We start from the raw sequence: 20,626 nt of genomic DNA on the forward strand, positions 1-20,626 counted from the left end.
GATTTACTAACTGGCATTCGCGGCACGCCGTACACCACCTACGGACATCGCCGCGAATCCCCGGCCAATAGAATCGGGCCATTATTCGGGCTAGTGTCTTATCCTGTCCTAGGTGTCCAGTCATGGGATTAAAGTGAGCTGCCTGAAATACCAATTCCCGGCGGCTCTTTGGAATTAACGGCTGTGTGACTCGCTCTTTCGTCTGAGTGTCCTGCGTCACTTGGTATAATCTATCCTTCATAATAGAAAAATAGGGGAAGGACAGGGTGGCGTTCGGCTGGAGCGTTTGACCATCGATTACTCACACTTGGTCAAACGCATGTCGCAGAGTCTCGTCTCGCGATTGTTCTAATGGGAAATCCGCGAGGGATTCCCCAACAGAAAGAGGAGGAGCCGGCGGCTCCTCACTCTGTCGCGGAGATGACATAGACGGCTGTGCGACAGCAGCTCCAGCCAAAGCGACACTGGGACCTCCCCCTGTCAAATGGCAGGACCCACTCTTTACTAGGCGCGTCATTAAACCCTGAAATCCCGGCCAATCAGTCCCCAAAATTAAAGAGTGGGTAAGGCGAGGATTAACCGCCGCCTTCACTATAAATTTTTCCCCTCTGAAAAATATGTGGACCGACACCAAAGGGCAGCTGTGAACATCCCTGTGCACACACAACACCTTCACCCCTTGTGCTCCCCCCAATGCCTTGTCTTGCACCAGGCTTTGGCAGATCGAGGTCTGATTGCATCCAGAATCCACCAACGCCTGATATGTAGCCCCTTGGACACTCACCGGTATGCGATATGCTCCGGCCCGATCGAGGGCAGCCTCTGGCGCGTCGGGGATCCGTACCACCGCGCCCACCTCCATTGCTGCGCACTGTTGTTGCAGGTGGCCCGGCTCCCCGCAGCGCCAGCAAACCGGCCCGGGCTTTCCCTCTGCACCGGTGCTCTGGGGCTCACTCACCTGAGGGGGGGGAGAGACAGACACAGAAGGGAGAAACGGGAGGGCACCACGGGTGCGGCGGGCCGGCTGGGGTGGAGCCGGCCCCCGTCTCCATGGTGGGGGAATGGGGCGAGGACGGGACACAGAAGGGAGGGGAGAAAGAGAGAGAGAAGAGGAGAGAAGAGAAGACGTCGTCGGCTGTCCTGCCGCCGGAACAGCCGCCAAATGATCCTCCGCTAGTCCTACTGCCTGATCCAGCGACGCCGGGCGGTGACACTGGACCCACTCTGCGGTTCCGGCTGGTAAGCGGGCGATGAACTGCTCCAGCACCACCTGATCGATGATTCCCTCTGCATTGCGATCGTCGGCCCTCAGCCACCACCAGCAGGCGTCCCGGAGCTGCTGGCCGAACGCGAACGTCCGGCCGACTTCCTCCAACCGCAGCACGCGGAAGCGCTGGCGCTGTTGTTCTGGTTTGCGCCCCACGCGCTGGAGGACGGCCCGGCGAAGGTCCGCGTAGGCCAGCTGGCGGTCGGCGGGGAGCTGTAGCGCGGCCAGCTGCGCCTCTCCCGTCAGGAGGGGGAGGAGACGCGCCGCGAGCTGCTCCATCGGCCACCCCGAGGCTTCGGCGACCTGTTCAAACAATGCGAAGAATGCCTCGGGGTCGTCCTGTGGGCCCATCTTGGTCACGGTGAGGGGAGACGGGCCCACGGCCGGGGAGCTGGTGGACCCCGCCGACGCGAGGAGATGCCGGAACGCTTCGCGATCTTCCTGCTGGGCCAGCACCAGGGCTTCGAAGCGCCGCTCTTGTTCCTTTCGGAGCATGACGAGCCCCTGGTGCTGGCTTTGCTGAGCCGTGGCGAGGGCATGGACCAGGTCCGCGAACGGGGAGGATTCCATGGGGCTGCTGGGTTGGTGCTCCACCTTTCCCGGGTTTCGGCACCACTGTGGAGCTCTCTTAGGTGTGGGTGGAGCACAGAGGACGGCAGGACAAAGCTTCAGGTAATAACAGGCTTTACTGCCAGACTTTTCAGTTTAACAATAGTTCTATTGGGTAAATACACACACACACACTGTGTTCTTGTCCTGGGAAGAGCTCTCCTCTGCTCTCCCTCTGCCTCCTTAAATAGGGCGCGGTTACTGGGAAGACACACAAACACAGGTTAATTACCGTCAGGTGTAGTGATTCTGCCACTCACCTTCCCTGGCTCCGCCCTCCTGTCACAGACCAGCGCTTGACCACGCCCCCGCTGCCACACACCCATAGAAAACATTTGGAGCATCATAAAACGGAAGATACAACAAAAAAGACCTAAGACAGTTGAGCAACTAGAATCCTACATTAGACAAGAATGGGTTAACATTCCTATCCCTAAACTTGAGCAACTTGTCTCCTCAGTCCCCAGATGTTTACAGACTGTTGTAAAGAGAAAAGGGGATGTCTCACAGTGGTAAACATGGCCTTGTCCCAACTTTTTTGAGATGTGTTGTTGTCATGAATTTTAAAATCACCTAATTTTTCTCTTTAAATGATACATTTTCTCAGTTTAAACATTTGATATGTCATCTATGTTCTATTCTGAATAAAACATGGAATTTTGAAACTTCCACATCATTGCATTCCGTTTTCATTTACAATTTGCACTTTGTCCCAACTTTTTTGGAATCGCGGTTGTAATATGTACAAGTAATTCATGCAGTGCAACTTATACTTCCATGAGCAATGCATGTTAAAGGGGACATGTTGTTTTTGAACTGTTTCTTGTTGTTTGTGAAATACGTTGATGTGACTTGGGGACGTACTGGCCCTTTCAAGGTGGACTGTTACCTTCCCAGTCTGTCACATCCATAGAAAGAAAATAGATAGAGAAAACAGACCAGTTACAAAAGTGCATGCTTCTTATGTAGAACCTTTTCTCTCTTTTTTTTTTGGTACCATCCTTCATTATAGGGCATCTTCAGAGTTCTTTACAACAATTTAGAAGTGATGTATCCACTAGATCTCAGCCTCAGTATGTCATGTGGCATATAAGTGATGCCATAATCTCATATCCTCTCACGTAATTTCTATTCAGAGCACAATATTTAAACTTCAGAGAGAGTAAGATGTCACTGCCCAGAGATATTGTTTTTCTTTTAAAATAAAATCTGTACATAGTATACAGGTACAAATACAAACAAGTGAACACTCGAACATGTCTTGTATGGATATTATCTGTCAGGTACGCTGCAATACAGATGCAAATAGGGAAGCCAAACTCTTGCGGTTACCAGAGGACTAGCTCTCCACTGTAGCTGTATAGGCGAGAGGCCGAGGGCTATGGAAACAGAGGTTGGTGCCACACCCATACACCTCAAAGAGCTGGTTAGTACTGGGACAGGAGACTGCCTGGGAAGACCAGATCCTGGCGTGGAAAAGACTTTGACTTGACTGATCCCTCATTAACATTATGCCTGCTCATATCAATCTGAATCAAGATGATGGAGCCATGCCAACTCTGTTTGAGTTAACCTCCAGTCTGCAAACTGGAAGAAAAATGTTTTTTTCATCTCATTATCTGTAGCCGCTTTATCCTGTTCTACAGGGTCGCAGGCAAGCTGGAGCCTATCCCAGCTGACTACAGGCGAAAGGCGGGGTACACCCTGGACAAGTCGCCAGGTCATCACAGGGCTGACACATAGACACAGACAACCATTCACACTCACTTTAGAGTCACCAGTTAACCTAACCTGCATGTCTTTGGACTGTGGGGGAAACCGGAGCACCCGGAGGAAACCCATGCGGACACGGGGAGAGCATACAAGCTCCACACAGAAAGGCCCTCGTCGGCCACGGGGTTCGAACCCGGACCTTCTTGCTGTGAGGCGACAGTGCTAACCACTACACCACCGTGCCATCCCAAAAATGTTTTTTTTTTTTTTTTAAATCAAAAGATTGAACACTGTATTGGATATTGTAATAGATTTCTCCTTTTAGGCTGGACCTTAGTTCACTTGCATAGCCAGTCAAAGCCATCAGATAGCATTAGCTAATGTTAGTACATATACATGGGACTAAATTTACAAACACCAAATCAGAAAATGTTGAGGCATTTTGGAAAATGCAAGTGAAAAAAGAAAGCAGTGAATTCTAAATTTACTTTGATTTGTATTTCATTGGGGGCAGCATGGTGGTGTAGTGGTTAGCACTGTCACCTCACAGCAAGAAGGTCCTGGGTTTAAGCCCAGTGGCCGGTGAGGGCCTTTCTGTGTGGAGTTTTCATGTTCTCCCTGTGTCTGTGTGGGTTTCCTCTGGGTGCTCTGGTTTCCCCCACAGTCCAAAGACATGCAGGCAGGTTAGGTTAATTGGTGGCTCTAAATTGACCGTAGGTGTGAATGTGAATGGTTGTTTGTCTCTGTGTCAGCCCTGCGATAACCTTGCGACTTGTCCAGGGTGTACCCTGCCTCTCACCCATAGTCAGCTGGGATAGGCTCCAGCTTGCCTGTGACCCTGTAGAACAGGATAAGTGGCTATAGATAATGGATGGATGGATGGATGGATGGATGGATGGATGGATGGATGGATGGATGGATGGATTTCATAGCCTGGCAAGCCAGACTAAATGTGAATAATTAGTCTGGTCTCGGTCGTAGACATTTCCGAAGGGTGTGGGTAGGAACAACCCATTGTCTTTCAAACTGTCTCTGTGCGTATAGGCCAACGCTCTGACCAATCAGTGCAACAGTGACTGTGACGTAGTCAGAGCGACAGAAAGCAGTGGGGCAGTAGCCTGGCAAGCCAGACTAAATGTGACAGCGAAACGTCCTTCTTGAAAAGGAATGAGCGGAGAGCCTCTTCCTGCTCATGTTTCAATGAAAACTCCAAGTCTAATTCTTCTAAAACTGATTCCAAAGCGGAGTCAAACGAGCGCTGTTCAATAGCCATAGCCATCTTTCCTGTTCTGCTTTCTCCAGCATCGTGCAGCCTTGTCGTCACTCCTGCAAAAGCCCACCCAAAGAATCCAAACAAAAACCTTGTGTTGTGATTGGTGGGCACGATTTGATGCCCGGGGTGTGTTGTTAATATGGTCCGAGGCTAGACCCACTCATAGGCAAAAATATTTTTGGCCGCTAGGCGGGTGGGTCTAGTTTACTAGGCTATGGATTTCACTACAGACAGTAGGAACCCAAGATACTTCATGTTTTGTCTGGTCAACTTTATTTGATTTGTTAATATACAACCATTCCTGTGTTTCAGGCTTGTAACACATTCCAGAAAAGTAGTGATGGGGGCAAAATAATGAAATAATGATGTTATTTGAAACAAGTGATGTCAACAGGTCATTGTAATCATGATTTGGTACAAAATCAGTATTCAGGAAAGGCATACCGTAGTCTTTCAGGAGCAAAGATAAGCCGAGAATCTCCAGTTTGTCAACAAATGCATGAGAAAATTATTAAAATGTTTAAGGACAATGTTCCTCAAAAACAAAATGATGGGATTTGGATGTTTCACCCTCTACAGTGCACAATAGCATGAAACGATTCAAGGAATCCAGAAGAGTTTCAGTGCATTAAGGGCAAGAGTGCAAGCCTAATCTGAACACCCATGATCTCTTATCCCTCAACACTACTATATGGAGTTACATCCACAAATGCCAGTTAAAACTTTACTGTGCAAAAAGGAAGCCTTATATTAACTGGGTCTAGAAGCATCATCAATGTTGCTGGGCTAGGAGGCATCCAGGATGGACCAGCACATAATGTAAATGTGTTATTAACAGACGAATCAATATTCCAGGTCTTTTTTTCCCCTTTTGTTTAGGAAAAAATGGACGCTGTGGGCTCCAGACTAAAGATAAAAAGGATCATCCAGAAGCCAGGTTGTCATGTATAGGGATTTTTAGCTCAAATTAAAGGGGACATTAAATAGTAACACACAATTATTTCAAAACCTCAGTGGGAACTATCCCATCCACCAAAATTAGTCATAAATAGGTGTCTGTAATAAGACCATAGCAAAAGAGCTCCATTGTAACATTTATTGATAAAACTAAGACACAACTAAGACACAGACACTAACAAACACAAATTATACAAGATGAATTGATAAAGTCCAAAAGCCAGTTTCTGTCATGTAATGGGGTTGTGTCAGTGCCCTTGGGAAAGGTAACTTACACTTCTGTGATGGCAGCATTAATGCAGAAAAGTAGATTAAGATTTTGGAGCAAATATGCTGCCGTCAAGACGACATCTTTTCCAGGGATATTTCAACAAGACAATGCAAAACCATATTCTGAACATATTGCAAAGGCATGGCTGTGGAAGTAGAGGGTGCCTGTCCCCTCTGCCCCCAATAGAAAATGTGTGGCAAATTTTGCAATGAAAAATATGACAATGATGATCCTGTACTGGTACACACTTTAAGACCTGTTTGCAGGAAGAACGGGACAAAATAACACCTGAAAGGCTGCATCACTTGGTGTCTTCATTCATGTGAGAAGGAATAACAACATTATAAAGTGGTAAATGCTTTACTGTCCCACCTTTTTTGAGATATGTTGCAAGAATCAAAATTAAAATGTGTTTATTTTGGGGGAAAAAAATACCATAGCAAAACAATGGTGTGGGTGGAAAGGACAAGAATTCTTGACAAGAACAGTAATGATGTTAGCCAATCAGAACAAATCTATTTACAAAGTTCATATTTAAAAGCACAGCCATAAAAACAGCCTGTCTTATGCTAGAGGGTTTTCATTTCAGGGGTGGCATGATGGTGTAGTGGTTAGCACTATTGCCTCACAGCAAGAAGGTCCTGGGTTTGAGCCCAGCGGCCAATGAGGGCCTTTCTGTGTGGAGTTTGCATGTTCTCCCTGTGTCTGTGCAGGTTTCCTCCGGGTGCTCTGGTTTCCCCTACAGTCCAAAGACATGCAGGTTAGGCTAATTGGTAGCTCTAAGTTGACCGTAGGTGTAAATATGAGTGTGAATGGTTGTTTGTATCTATGTGTCAGCCCTGGTGATTTGTCCAGGGTGTACCCTGCCTCTTGCCCATAGTCAGCTGGGATAGGCTCCAGCTTGCCTGTGTCCCTGTACAGGATAAACGGCTACAGATAATGGATGGATGGGTTTTCATAGCATGCTAAAATGGCATGAGGCAAAGGGATTTTTCCCCCCATTTAAAAAACTTGAAAACTTTACCAAAGCATCCCAGAGAATAACATAAAATAAATGAAAAAAAAAAAAGTATGGCATGTCTCCTTTAAATCAACCTATGAAATACACTCTATTATTATATAACCCACTCATCACTCACTCACTCATATATATATATATATATATATATATATATATATATATATATATGGTGGCACGGTGGTGTAGTGGTTAGCGCTGTCGCCTCACAGCAAGAAGGTCCGGGTTCGAGCCCCGTGGCCGGCGAGGGCCTTTCTGTGCGGAGTTTGCATGTTCTCCCCGTGTCCACATGGGTTTCCTCCGGTTTCCCCCACAGTCCAAAGACATGCAGGTTAGGTTAACTGGTGACTCTAAATTGACCATAGGTGTGAGTGTGAATGGTTGTCTGTGTCTATGTGTCAGCCCTGTGATGACCTGGCGACTTGTCCAGGGTGTACCCCGCCTTTCGCTTGTAGTCAGCTGGGATAGGCTCCAGCTTGCCTGCGACCCTGTAGAACAGGATAAAGCGGCTAGAGATGATGAGATGATATACAGTGGTGCTTGAAAGTTTGTGAACCCTTTAGAATTTTCTATATTTCTGCATAAATATGACCTAAAACATCATCAGATTTTCACACAAATCCTAAAAGTAGATAAAGAGAAGCCAGTTAAACAAATGAGACAAAAATATTATACTTGGTCATTTATTTATTGAGGAAAATGATCCAATATTACATATCTGTGAGTGGCAAAAGTATGTGAACCTTTGCTTTCAGTATCTGGTGTGACCCCCTTGTGCAACAATAACTGCAACTAAATGTCTCCGGTAACTGTTGATCAGTCCTGCACACCGGCTTGGAGGAATTTTAGCCCATTCCTCTGTACAGAACAGCTTCAACTCTGGGATGTTGGTGGGTTTCCTCATATGAACTGCTCGCTTCAGGTCCTTCCATAACATTTCCATTGGATTAAGGTCAGGACTTTGACTTGGCCATTCCAAAACATTAACTTTATTTTTCTTTAACCATTCTTTGGTAGAACAACTTGTGTGCTTAGGGTCGTTGTCTTGCTGCATGACCCACCTTCTCTTGAGATTCAGTTCATGGACAGATGTCCTGACATTTTCCTTTAGAATTTGCTGGTATAATTCAGAATTCATTGCTCCATCAATGATAGCAAGCCGTCCTGGCCCACATGCAGCAAAACAGGCCCAAACCATGATACTACCACCACCATGTTTCACAGATGGGATAAGGTTCTTATGCTGGGATGCAGTGTTTTCCTTTCTCCAAACATAACGCTTCTCATTTAAACCAAAAAGTTCTATTTTGGTCTCATACGTCCACAAAACAGTTTTCCAATAGACTTCTGACTTGCCCACGTGATCTTTAGCAAACTGAAGATGAGCATCAGTGTTCTTTTTGGAGAGCAGTGGCTTTCTCCTTGCAACCCTGCCATGCACACCATTGTTGTTTAGTGTTCTCCTGATGGTGGACTCATGAACATTAACATTAGCCAATGTGAGAGAGGCCTTCAGTTGCTTAGAAGTTACCCTGGGGTCCTTTGTGACCTCATCGACTATTACACGCCTTGTTCTTGGAGTGATCTTTGTTGGTCGACCACTCCTGGGGAGGGTAACAATGGTCTTCAGTTTCCTCCATTTGTACACAATCTGTCTGACTGTGGATTGGTGGAGTCCAAACTCTTTAGAGATGGTTTTGTCACCTTTTCCAGCCTGATGAGCATCAACAACGCTTCTTCTGAGGTCCTCAGAAATCTCCTTTGTTCGTGCCATGATACACTTCCACAAACATGTGTTGTGAAGATCAGACTTTGATAGATCCCTGTTCTTTAAATAAATAAATAAAACAGGGTGCCCACTCACACCTGATTGTCATCCCATTGATTGAAAACACCTGACTCTAATTTCACCTTCAAATTAACTGCTAATCCTAGAGGTTCACATACTTTTGCCACTCACAGACATGTAATATTGGATCATTTTCCTCAATAAATAAATGACCAAGTATAATATTTTGTCTCATTTGTTTAACTGGGTTCTCTTTATCTAATTTTAGGACTTGTGTGAAAATCTGATGATGTTTTAGGTCATATTTATGCAGAAATATAGAAAATTCTAAAGGGTTCACAAACTTTCAAGCACCACTGTATATATATATATATATATATATATATATATATATATATATATATATATATATATATATAAAGGTTGTTTTCGGATTTGACATAATAAGAACCTCATCCTCAATCATTGTTATGTCTATCTGAAATCTTGCAATTTAACAGAGGCTAAATAATATCTATCAAACACTATTCTTAATTCAGTCAGTCTTTAGTGCCTGGACTATTGAAGCTTTTTGAAACAAGTGAATATTTGACTAGATAAAGAAAGCATCCATTACTTTCCAACACCGTCAAAAGGTGTTCTTTTTTTTTCTTCAGATCCTTTTAGCCAATATGCAGCTTTTATTGTTGTTACAGGTCTTATGCAGCCTGTTGTATCTCTATCAAGAAACTCAAAATCAAATCTTATACATATAGCCAGATTTGAGAAACAGATTTCTATACTCTCCCCAGCATGGAAATTAAGGCTTTTAGAATGATCACCTTTATGACATGTCATCTCTTCCTTCTTCCCCCCTCTCTCTTTTGAGAAGACTCACCGTTGCCAGCTCATCTCCCTCATGATTCTCGGTTGGTTAACCTTGGAAAACAGTGCACCCTTGAGGACAGATTCCAGCAGATACTGCAGAGATTCAGCTGAGTGACCCACAAAATAAAAGACAGACCTCATTTCTTATCAGCGCAGCACTTCAATCGCTGCTCCAATTTAAGTGCTCAGAGCTGCCCCCTCTCACTGGTCAAGAGCAGGAGATTTTGGACCATCGTTCAACTGGCAAGTAGACATCACTATCAAGGCAACTGAGTGGTTTTTGTGTGTGTGTGTGTGTGTGTGTGTGTGTGTGTGTGTGTTTTATATATAGGAAACATTACAAAGCACTCTGAAATGCTGAAAAATAAAAAAAATGCTAAGAAAGAAAGAATTTGAGACTTGCTTATGTTAATACAACCACAGATTTGGTTTAAAATAATGGGCATTTTTGGTTTATTAATAATTTGGATATTGGTTCAAATTATTTGCACATCATCTGTAAATATTCGATGTGAACTGACTGATTTCAGGGAACAGCACTTGTGACCTTGGTTTACGGTTTTTTAACACAAAAGTCTTTTTAGCACAAATCCAAAGTCTTTTAGCACACGTTCTAAAGTCTCTTTGCACAACTCTAAGTTCTTTAGCACAAAATCCAAGAACACTTAATCTTTATTACAAATACTCACTGATCATGCTTAAAGATGTTTGATGGATTTTTTTTTAATGAAAGTTGCCAAGATTCCGATCGAAAATGAGCAATTTCCCTATAAACTAGCCACACCTTCGAGACGTGTCTTGATGATCAAACAACCCTTACATCTTAGCGTAATATCTTCTTCTTGCTTCACGATTGCCATATTATAAGCAATTGATATATTAATTTTGGTTGTTTTGTCATTCCTGAACGTTTATGTTGCACTTTAATTCAACTGCCATTCATTCTAGGATACTTTAGTGGAAGTTTCTTTCATTTGTTTACATATCACAACTGTTAGTTACTTCTTAGTCGGCAAAACACATGTTGTCAAGCAGGGCAAGAGACATAATCCCCTGGTTAATTAATTCAGCAAACGCGTAATTATTGACAGTCAGTTGAATTTGTGATATGATCAGAAGTGACTGAAGTTATCTATGAAGGTGCCCACAATTCAAGGTATATTATGGCTTAACTACAAATATCCAAAGACACCAAAGAATCAGATTTTCAGTCCACGTTTCAGGGATCAACAACTGATCCTTAACATGCACGGCAACAGAAATTCTGGCTTCCAGTCCCTAAGCAATCATAATAACCCTCTTCCCATATCAAGATAAGTATTTTTTTTTCGATTATTGTGACCATAATCCAGAGTTGTGCTAAAGAACATAGAGTTGTGCAAAGAGACTTTAGAACTTGTGCTAAAAAACTTTGGATTTGTTTTCAAAGACTTTTGTGCTAAATAGCCGGACACTGTGACCTCAGTGACCAATAAGGAAAACTTATCATGACGTGAGTGCAAGGCTGTGTGGTTTTCAGGGAGGAATAGAAAGAAGAGGAGGAACTTTCTTTAAATACCGAAAGAAGGTACTTTACTTGGCACCAAGAAGCGAGCCAAGATCCTTTAACCAAGCGTTTAATCCTTTAATATGTCCCTGTATCCCTGTAAACAGTAGTCAAATAACCCTAATGCCATGAAGTGGAAGCAATTAAGTGTAAGCAAGAGGTTATTTATTAGAAGACCCAAATTAACAGACAAGATCAAAAACAGGAGGCAGGCAGAGGTTAAATCAATCAGGTAGTCAGTACAAAGCATAGCAATCAAGCATAGCAAATGAAGAAAATGAACTGAAAGGCGAATGGGGAAAAACTACACACAGACAGAATAGAGATTAGTCGCGATTATATTCATTACATTTAGCAGACGATCTTATCCAGAGCGACATGCAACATACCCAGAGCAGCCTGGGAGCAGTTGGGGGTTAGGTGCCTTGCTCAAGGGCACTTCAGCCATTCCTGCCGGTCCAGGGAATCAAACCAACAACCTTTTGGTCCTAAATCTGCTTTTCTAATCATTAGGCCATGGCTTTCATCAAATTGGCAGAATTTATTTAAATCAGAAAGGAAGATTCCAATATTTGGGTGAAACACATAACCAGAGAGGATTGGGGCAGCATGAGAGCCACAGATGACTACTTCCTTTTTTTGACATTTGGAAGGAGGAGGGGGACTGACCCACCTTTACACAGACAAGAACAAAACAACCCAGCGCTCCATTCAAGTCAGTGAGGAGGTCCACAGATTTCACCAAACACTGACCATTAGTTTTCCATGGCTGTGTTAATGGGTATTTGTAAGAATTTCCAGCATATTACCTATGATCACTGTGAAACCGCAACACTAATTCTGTAGTGAACTGTTTCATGACATTCAGCTATGCACCTTCTCAGCCTCCTCAGTAAAATGTCTTTGTAATCTAAGGCAACACATGCTTAAGGGAATACATAACATGGCTTATGAGATCGGAAATATTCCACTTTTTCTCCCATAGAAATGAATTGTATTGGTCTATATTGGTATATTCAAAGATCTTTGGTGGAGCAGCTGTAGGGTCTTCTAGGGGAGACCAGAGACTGTTCTGTCTGAATGGAATCCTGTGGGAGAAATACGACAGTACCTTGAACAAACTCCTATTTTGTAAAAACAATTGGTTTCATAATAATGTGTATTCCTCTGTGAAGCTCTTTATCGATTGTATGCAAATTATGATGCTTCCTGCTACAATCTAAAATGAAAGAATGATTTTGTGAAACAAGAGACAGAGACAAGTTGGAGATGTTGCAACAGATAGAACCCATTTATACCGGCTCTAGACTCTGTCGTGTTGCCTACCACAGATGCAAAAAAATTGTATCCTAATAAACTGCATTAAGTGTCAGTTCTTTAATTCGATTCTAATATCAACCAGCCTAAGAGTGTGCTTGTTATTTAACAATTATTGGCCAAGGTGAAGTGAATATCTATGAATAACAACCGAGACGAAGTCAAGATTATTATTTAAATAATATTGGCTGGTTTTGAGTGGTATATCAGATATATTCCATTCATCTAGCATGATATTGAACGAGTTGAAGATGAGTTCAGTATCATGCTAGCTGAATGGAATATATCTGATATACCATGAAAAAAAACAGCCATTATTATTATTATTATTATTATTATTATTATTATTATTATTATTATACATACAGTACACATTTGATGGAACAATAATAGATTTTGCAAAAAGTTAAGGGGGGGTAACTTACCAATATTGAATGCTGATTATAATCAAATGTAATTCAGTGTTCTGTCAATCCAATGTATATGTACTGTACAAAGTCAAAGTTCTAACAATAAAAATGGTACAAGTTGAAAAAGCCTGAACAACAACCCCAACTTATATACAAGCTATATACAGGTTGACAGTTCAAGTTCAAAGTTACTTTTGGTCATAGTTAATTTCTAAATTGCAGTTGTTCAAAACAAAAAGGGCTTTGCTCAGTGAAGTCCACAAGTGAAGTCCTCTTGTAAAAGTCCCCGTGACTTTTTATTTCAGAGTTGGGCGGCACGGTGGTGTAGTGGTTAGCATGGTTGCCTCACAGCAAGAAGGTTTCTGGGTTTGTTCCCAGCAGCCTGCGAGGGCCTTTCTGTGTGGAGTTTGCATATTGTCTGTGTGGGTTTCCTCTGGGTGCTCCGGTTTCCCCCACAGTCCAAAGACATGCAGTTAGGTTAACATGGGGTGGCCTTGGGCTGAAGTGCCCTTGAGCAAGGTACTTAACCCCTGACTGCTCCCTGGGCACTCTAGTATGGCTGCCCACTGCTCTGCATGTGTGTTCATTGCTTCAGATGGGTTAAATGCAGAGGATGAATTTCACTGTGCTTGAAGTGTGCATGTGACAAATAAAGGTTTCTTCTTCTTCTCCTCACCTCCAAGTAGAACTTTGACAATATTTCCACGATTGCTCTCTTTTCCAGTTTTTCGATGTCCGTTCGTGTGTTTTTCTCTTGTAAATATGCGTGAAGAATATCCAGGGAAGTTTTGGTAGCCTTGCGGGTGTTTAGTGCATCTTCTCTTTAAATCTTCAGCTTTTAATGAAGCAAACCTTGCGGCCATGTTTGTGTACAAACTGTCAGTCACTCACTAGTGCGGAAGTTTTACAACTCCGACCTGTCTCTTTTCCAGTTTTTCGATGTCCATTGATATGTTTTTCTCTTGTAAATATGTGTGGAGAATATATAAAGAAGTTTTAGTAGCCTTTCGGGTGTTCAGTGCATCTGTAGTTTCAGTTTTCAGTTTATTTATTTAGTGCTTAAACCTAACACTGAATTAGCCTCGGCTTCTCTTTCTCCTGGCAGACAAAGAAATGATTCTGCGTATACGTAGCAGTAAAGTTTTGTCATTGGATCTTCACATGAGCTCTGACATGTGACATCATGTTGTCTTGACAATGTGCAATATTATAACAATATTGCATGCTCATTCTCCATCGGGGAGAGTGGTGTAATCCATGGAAAATAAGCAATATGATAACAATATTGCATGCCATCAATAAACCCACTAGAAGGGAATAGAATGCATGTTTTTACTCCATGGAAAAAGTGGCCCATGTGCATAATAATCACCAATATTCACTGAGCCTGAGGCAGATAACTTTTTTTTTTTTTTTTTAAAAGATATTTTTTTGGGCTTTTTGCACCTTTATTGGATAGGACAGTGTAGAGACAGGAAATGAGCGGGAGAGAGAGAGACGGGGAAGGGATCGGGAAATGACCTCGGGCCGGAATCGAACCCGGGTCGCCCGCATTCATGGTATGGCGCCTTAACCACCTGAGCCACGACGCCCCCAGATAACTTTTTTTTTAAGTAAAAATTGTATTGAAAAAGAAAAAAAAGTAATTTATTTCAGACTTCAAAAGCTGAATGCAAATGTAATAGCGATGTGGAGTAGACTTGTGTCACTTATCTATGCTGAGTCACATAAAATTTTTTGTTTTGAAATAGATAAAATAAATCACAATTCCACCTTACACTTGAATAGTTTTAGCCCCAACTTGGGAGCATCTTTAGTGCTTTTAGGAACAGCATTTTCTTTCATAATTTGTAATTCTTACTCACTTACGGTGACAAAGTGATTAGCCGCCATCTTGCTGAGGTGGTGTTTACATTAGACCGTATCAGCGGATCATCAGATTAACGTTTTTAAAACGATTCGCGTGCACACAGCAACGCCAATACACGATTCGCGTGCACACAGCAACGCCAATACACGGATACGCTAATCACATGACTAATTAGACGGCACGTCACATGATCCCAGTGCATATCGGGCATACGCAAGTCACTCACCACTTGCAAGTGGAAAGATGGCAAGCGAACACCTTCTCCAGCAGATAAACACACCTGGCTGTGATGTTCATGTTCTCACTGAGTTTAAGTGCCTGAAAGAGGTAAATAAGTTGAAATGTGTAAATAAACCTCAGTGCGTCTCAGCGCTTCCTCCTGCGCTCCAAATCACTCCGCCCTGAACAGCGAGTGCCCTCTGGAGGGTGCGCACTCCGGCCCTGCGCAGCTCACAGAGCGCGCGAGTGAAGCGCACGAGCAGTGATTCGGGACTGAGCCGCTGTGTGTGTGATCCCAATGCCAGCGAATCAGGAAGGTGGATGTCACAGTGACGTTGTCCAATGACGACGTCAGCTAGAGCTCAGCACTGCGTTTCCTCGTTCCTCAATGTTTACACAGCACCGGATCAGATACGAACTGGGTTGAATACGTGGGCCCTGGCGGATTCAAGTTGTTCCGCCTGTGGAGTCGTTTCCTGGCGTTTTAATGTGCACGGACAGTGCATCCGCGATGAAAACGAGACGGATACGGTCTAATGTAAACACCACCTGAGTCACTCGAAGTGATTGTCAAGAAATGGTCTGAAATTCCCAATCAATCAGCATGCGTGGTGTAGTGGTTAGCAGTCACCTCACAGAAAGAAGGTTCTGGGTTTGAGCCCAGTGGCCGACGGGGGGCTTTCTGTGTAGAGTTTGCGTGTTCTCCCCATGTCTGCGTGGGTTTCCTCCGGGTGCTACGGCTTCCCCCACAGTACAAATACATGCAGGTTAAGTTAATTGGTGGCTCTAAATTGACCGTAGGTGTGATTGTGAGCATGAATGGTTGTTTGTCTCTATGTGTCAGCCCTGCATTGATCTGGCAACTTGTCCAGGGTGTACCCCGCCTCTCGCATATAGTCAGCTGGGATAGGCTCCAGCTTGTCTCTGACCCTGCACAGGATATGTGGTTATGGATAATGGATGGATGGATGGAACCTTGCAGTTTAGGGATTCCATACATACTTACCTTTTAGAGTAAAGCTTTAAAAGGTACAGTCTATGAAACATCATAAAGGTACAAATGGTGTATGCTTGGTGGTACCATCTCAGCAATAAAACAACAGATAAAGGTGCAGTTTAGTGTAATGGTAGAAAAAAAAGTGTCTGGTTTCCATTTTGTGTTTTTTGTGAGTTGGACAAAACAATATTTCAGCTAATTCCTCATTTCTATTATGGTATCTATCAATAAATCTATCAAGTATGGCATTTAAAACTTACTACTGAATCTACTAATTATATGATACTCTATATATGATGATGAGTCAACCTGTCCATCCATCCATTATCTGTAGCTGCTTATCCTGTCCTACAGGGCCGCAGGCAAGCTGGAGCCTATCCCAGCTGACTATGGGCGAGAGGCGGGGTACACCCTGGACAAGTCGCCAGGTCATTGCAGGGCTAACACATAGACCCAGACAACCATTCACACTCATGGTCAATTTAGAGCCACTAATTAGCCTAACCTGCATGTCTTTAGACTGTGGGGGAAACCGGAGCACCCAGAGGAAACCCACGCAGACACGGGGAGAACATGCAAACTCCACACAGAAAGGCCCTCGCCGGCCGCTGGGCTCAAACCCAGGACCTTCTTGCTGTGAGGCGACAGTGTTAACCACTACACCACCGTGCTGCCCCGAGTCAACCTATTATCATGGAAAATCCATAAAATTCACTTCAAGACTTTTAATGTTTGGCTTGAAGTCAGAAGTTTTGCTCCTGTGTCAGGATTAAATGGTGGATCTAACAATACCATCAGCTTTTTTTTTTTGATGCATACATGTCATCTTGGCCTGTTATATCAAAATGATATTGGATGAGAAATGTGTCGTGTCATACTTGCAGAAATACAGTATTGTGCAAAAGTCTTTGTCACCCTATTTTTTTCATACAAACTTTGTTATAGATAGAAATAGAAATTTTATGACTTCTACATTATAGAGTCAGGACAAAAAAAATTTAGACTTCCAAATATTTGTTTTCCAGCAGGATGGCATGGTGGTGTAGTGGTTAGCACTGTCACCTCACAGCAAGAATGCCCTGGGTTCGAGCCCAGGAGCTGGTGCGGGCCTTTCTGTGTGGCGTTCTCCGTGTCTGCATGGGTTTCCTCCGGGTGCTCCGGTTTCTCCCACAGTCCAAACACGTGCAGGTTAGGTTAATTGGTGGCTCTAAATTGACTGTCGGTGTGAATGGTTGTCTATGTGTCAGCCCTGTGATAACCTGGAGACTTTTCTAGGGTGTACCCTGCCTCTTGCACATAGTCAGCTGGTATGGGCTCCAGCTTGCCTGTGACCCTGTAGGACAGGATAAGTGGCTATAGATAATGGATGTTTTCCAGCACAAAATTAAATGTTAAAAAAAGAAAATGTTTATATATGAGCAGCATATTACATAAGCGACTGATTTTCAGATTAAAAAAAGAAAACATAATGAAGGCTACTGGGTTTTGGTGCAAAATGAAGAAGCAAGTGTGACAGTCAAAGTGTCCAGAAGAACTGTGGCTGGTTCTGTAAAATCTACAGCTCATTTCCTTATAAAACTGCACTCATTGTACCTAAGACTAGTATTTTTTTTTTTTCTGAAGCAAAGGGTCATCTCACACCAAATATTGACTTTGTTTCATTTATTATGTCTTACTGCTGTTCATAGTATTTTTTTTAAGTTAAAACATTTCATTTTATTATTTTAAGCCATTTTTGGTTGACAGCATTTCTTTACATGAGCCTAAGACTTTTGCACAGCACTGCACATACATTAACATTGCAGGCACGAAAATATGCAGACCTTTTTTTTTTTTTTACTTCCAGCTTCTACAGTAAGGACTTTTTTTTTACTCTTTGAGTAAATAGATTGCTCTCAGGCTCCAGTTAAGTGTACAGTTTCAGCTAGTTAGCTACAACCACTGTGTTTTAGTTGATTCTCATCTGCACATTTGGACTCAGAAAAGCAGCTCACTCTGGGTGATCAGAAGCCTGAGTACTTATTATGCTGAGAAAGAGATGATTGGACCAGGATTGGCTGAAAATAGCACTCCCAGCTTGACTGTCTTTCTCAAATAAAGACAAGAAGCTGTCACAAATATTTCTAAGCAGGGGATTTATGTACTGTGTGTTTGTACAGTATTTGTGTATTCAACTCCAAATCACAGGAAGTTAACCTGACAGTGTTTGTAGCATATGAAAAAAAAAACATCTAAATTAAAGAACAAAACACATTTGGGGTGTGCAGTTATAGGCAAACAATCAACATTGGGTTTGTGTGATATGGTCACCACCCCCCGAAGTTTATATACAGTACACTGACAAAACAAAGTGTTTTATTCTAATTATGCCACAACAATATAAAAAATCGGTGGCACGGTGGTGTAGTGGTTAGCACGGTCACCTCACAGCAAGAAGGTTCCGGGTTCGAACCCAGCGGCCGGTGAGGGCCTTTCTGTGTGGAGTTTGCATGTTCTCCCCGTGTCTGCGTGGGTTTCCTCCGGGTGCTCTGGTTTCCCCCACAGTCCAAAGATATGCAGTTACGGTAGGTTGACGTGAGGTGGCCTTGGGCTGAGGTGCCCTTGAGCAAGGTACCTAACCCCTGACTGCTCCCCGGGCGCTTTGGTGTGGCTGCCCACTGCTCTGAGTGTGTGCATGTGTTCACTGCTTCAGATGGGTTAAATGCAGAGGATAAATTTCACTGTGCTTGAAGTGTCCATGTGACAAATAATAAAGGTTTCTTCTTCTTCTAGTGGTTAGCACTGTCGCCTCACAGCAAGAAGGTTCTGGGTTTGAGTCCAGTGACTGACGGGGACCTTTCTGTGTGGAGTTTGCATGTTCTCATGTCTGCACGGGTTTTCTCTGGGTGCTCCGGTTTCCCCCACAGTCCAAAGACATGCAGGTTAGGCTAATTGGTGGCTCTAATTTGACTGTGAATGGTTGTTTGTCTCTATGTGTCAGCCCTGCGATGACCTGGCAACTTGTCCAGGGTGTACGCCACCTCTCACCCACAGTCAGCTGGGATAGGTTCCAGCTTGCCTGTGGAACTATACAGGATAAGTGGTTACAGATAATGGATGGATAGATGGAATATTTAAAAAATACTAATACATTTTATCCATATAGAGTTATGTTTAACTTTGTGGAATGTCTGTTAACCAAGTTATTGCTTATAGTAGATATAAACTGTAATTTCTTCACCAGATTATCTTTATTTCTCTCTCTTGAAGTTAATAAGACACAAATACAGTAAAATGCACTGGAGAGTCCTTACAAAACTTTTAATGAAATGTCTCCTCACAGAAAACTTCACATCAACAATTACACATCTCTGAAAGATGTTCACTTGGAGTGTCCGCCATACACGTCCCTGTGCAAGTTGTTACTATCAGTTACTATGACTGCAGTAATGTGTTTCATGTTGCCGTCTCAAATACAGTCTGAGCTGCTATAATAGAATAAGAATTAACACCTTCCAACCAATCAGATTTGATAATTCAACAGCACTGTGGTAAACATTTAATTTTGAACTGCTTTTCTTTCTTGCACTGGTACAAAAGTCAATGTTAATCGTCGTTGTTCGTGTAATTTCCTCGGGAATTACACTGAGATGTCAGCATTCTCCAGCCAGATGACTGTGTCCATGTCCAGTTTGATGAGACCATCAGGCCCATGGGGTGGCTTGAAGACTGGGCACTCCTGAAGGATGTGGGGGATTGTCTGCGTGCGATCGTTACTGGAGATCACCATGTAGAAAGTTCTCAGCTTGGGGATCGAGCTGAGAACCTCTACATGGTGATCCCTAGTAACGACCTTGGCTGGCTAATCTCAGCAACTCAATTTCCAGAAGGAAGTCAACGTTAATGAAACAATGAAAATAAATAAATAAATAAATAAAATCAGTATAATTTACAGAATAAATTATAAGCTATCAGACTGATTTTAACAGATTTTTGACATGGCCATTGTTCTGTCCTTTGTGATTCTGAAATGTCAACACATATGTGTCAGATAACGGAATCCAGGGACACATGTCCACCCGGGGGCATTTTGAGTTATTGACAGATTCAGAAAGTACAGTTTCTAAGCTTTCCAATGATGCCTTCCATGTGGAGATCTGACAATATTTGAAGAATGTGTGGCCTTTTGAAAGTGTATACCTCTTAAAACAGAAAAGGGAGAAAATCACCCTCAAAGTTTTCCATCTCAGCTACTCTGGGTGTAGGGCGGACACATAATGGTGCTCATCTGCATGACATTAAGGAAAGCCTTACCCCCTACGAGCTAGCATGATGCTACTTTCATGTAAACAAAGATCACCACGTCAATTTTCCTTCCATGCAAAGTATGCCCAAAACAATTATGAAGTACAAAAATAAGTCCTAAAGTATACTTTAACGTTTTGTGGTTGAAAAATTACTCACACCGTAAGAAAGAAAGATAGCACAATGATGACACAACTAACACAATGCTAGTTTCATGTA

The sequence above is a fragment of the Neoarius graeffei genome, chromosome 8 (genome assembly GCF_027579695.1).
Source record: "Neoarius graeffei isolate fNeoGra1 chromosome 8, fNeoGra1.pri, whole genome shotgun sequence".
Classification (NCBI taxonomy): domain Eukaryota; kingdom Metazoa; phylum Chordata; class Actinopteri; order Siluriformes; family Ariidae; genus Neoarius; species Neoarius graeffei.